The following is a 2365-nucleotide window of genomic DNA, read 5'->3' on the forward strand; positions in this document are numbered from 1 at the left end:
AAGAACCTGGTTTCTTCTGAAGGTTCTGATAACTGAGGAATGACACTGAAATCACAAAGATTAACACAGTTGTGATGCATGTGGGGTTTTTTATTCTTAAAGAAAGAACAACTTTTCCCCCAAACTTTGGTATGAAATTTGTTATATTTCAATCTGTATGTGGAAACACAGAAAACTAGATGACAAAAAACAGGAATCATGAAGAGAACGTCCATTACCTGAGTTGTGAGATATAAGGCAGACACAGCAGGAAACTCCTCACTTCATTCTCTTCATCTGAGCAGCCTGTCAGCTTCACTTGTTTCTTGTCTGATTGGAGTTTCAGCACTTCCAGGAGGATGGAGGACTTTATCTTTGAGAGATTTAAGAACCAGACTGCAGGAGTTGACTGGATAACTGACTGTAATGATGGAAGGACACTTAAACCTGTTTTAGTCTCACAGTTCTTCACATGGCAGAACACATCCAGCTGGAAATTACAGTGATATTCATTGTCCATGGATCGATTATCAAAAGGAAATGTTTTATAGGTGCACACTGATGATAACAGGTCCAGTATCTTCTCTCCTGTCTGCTGTTCTCTCTCTGCTGCTGCACAGAACAGATTCCGCAAGAACCTGGTTTGTGTGTAATGATCTGACCACACAACACTGGAACAATGAGAAAGAAAGAACTGAAATGATTAGATCTCAGTTACATGAATACAAGCACACAAAAAGGACTAATTCCTTCTTGTCCATGTCCATCTTTTATTTAATGAAACTTAGCCTTGCCCACATCTTTCATCAAAGCAGCCGAACATATTTTTTATACTATTACTTACAACACAAACTGTAATCCTGTTTTTGAAATCACTGCATTCTCAATTGCAATTCTAGTTTAAAATAAATTTAGTTCATGAGTTTCTAGAGCAAAATACAATACATCAACAAAATAGAAACATCCAGAGTGAAACTAAATCAACAGTTCATATCATGTACAGTATAATATTTACTTTGATTTGTTTCTAAAATTAAATATGTAAGTGAATCATTGTGATACAAAGTGATGATCAAATATTGGCATCTGAAAACTTGATTTGTTGCTCACTGCAGAGCTGGNGGGAAAGTTTTGTAGGTGCACACTGATGATAACAGGTCCAGTATCTTCTCTCCTGTCTGCTGTTCTCTCTCTGCTGCTGCACAGAACAGACTCCCCAAGAATCTGGTTTCTTCTGAAGGCTCTGATAGCTGAGGCATGACACTGAAATCACGAAGATTAAAAATATCTAATGTATGCATTTATTCAAAATGACATTTTCTGTAAAGTGTGGTATGAAATGTGATTTAATGCTTACAGCTGAAAGCAGTAACATTTGAATTAGAAAAGAAAGTTTCTTGTAAACACAGAAATCAAGAACGCAATAATCACGGACCTGAGCTGTGAGATATAAGGCAGACACTGCAGGAAACTCCTCACTTCACTCTCTTCATGTGAGCAGCCTGTCACATTCAGTTGTTTCTTCTCTGATTGTAGATTCAACATTTCCAGGAGGATGGAGGACTTTGTCTTTGAGAGATCTACGAACCAGACTGCAGGACCAGACTGGAAAACTGATTTTAATGATGAAACAATACTCAAACCTGTTGTAGTCACATAGGAGTACAGGTCCAGTAGGAAATCACACCATATCTCCGTTAGAGGGAAAGCTTTGTATGTGCACACTGATGATAACAGCTCCAGTATCTTCTCTCCTGTCTGCTGTTCTCTCTCTGCTGCTGAACAGAACAGTTTTCCCAACAATCTGGTTTCTTCTGAAGGTTCTGATAACTGAGGCATGACACTGAAATCACAAGAATTACAAAACATCTGTAGATTTTATCACATAAAACTAAAACTTAACTCTAATGTTGAATTGTTTGTACTATTTTAACCTACAAGCAGAATCAAGTCAGCATAAATTGTCGTGAAAATAGAATGCACAAAAAGATAGTTATTTACCTGAGCTGTGAGATATAAGGCAGACACTGCAGGAAACTCCTCACTTCATTCTCTTCATGTGACCAGCCTGTCACATTCACTTGTGTCTTCTCTGATTGGAGTTTCAACACTTCCAGGAGGATGGAGGACTTTCTCTCTGAGAGGTCTACGAACCAGACTGCAGGATTTGACTGGAAAACTGATCTTAATGATGGAAGTATGATTGTACTTGTTTTAATTTCGTCAGTGTACAGGTCCAGTAGGAAATCACACCACAGCTCCTTAAGTGGGGATGTTTTGTATCTGCACATTGATGATAACAGCTCCAGTATCTTCTCTCCTGTCTGCTGTTCTCTCTCTGCTGCTGCACAGAACAGATTCCCCAAGAACCTGGTTTCTTCTGAAG

The 2365-nt window shown here is 38.5% G+C and overlaps 1 long non-coding RNA gene across 1 annotated transcript in view; it reads right to left on the minus strand.

Moving 5' to 3' along the window:
- Positions 1–1541, minus strand: part of LOC103368576 (uncharacterized) — a 3157-nt gene extending 1616 nt beyond the window's left edge. Inside the window, exons 1-2 of the long non-coding RNA XR_520787.1 lie at positions 1415–1541; positions 7–45 (exon numbers count right to left, since the gene is read on the minus strand). This is a non-coding gene — a long non-coding RNA (uncharacterized LOC103368576). The remainder of the gene's footprint in view (positions 1–6; positions 46–1414) is intronic.
- Between the last annotated feature and the right edge of the window lie 824 nt (positions 1542–2365).

The sequence above is a fragment of the Stegastes partitus genome, unplaced genomic scaffold (genome assembly GCF_000690725.1).
Source record: "Stegastes partitus isolate 25-593 unplaced genomic scaffold, Stegastes_partitus-1.0.2 Scaffold1175, whole genome shotgun sequence".
Classification (NCBI taxonomy): domain Eukaryota; kingdom Metazoa; phylum Chordata; class Actinopteri; family Pomacentridae; genus Stegastes; species Stegastes partitus.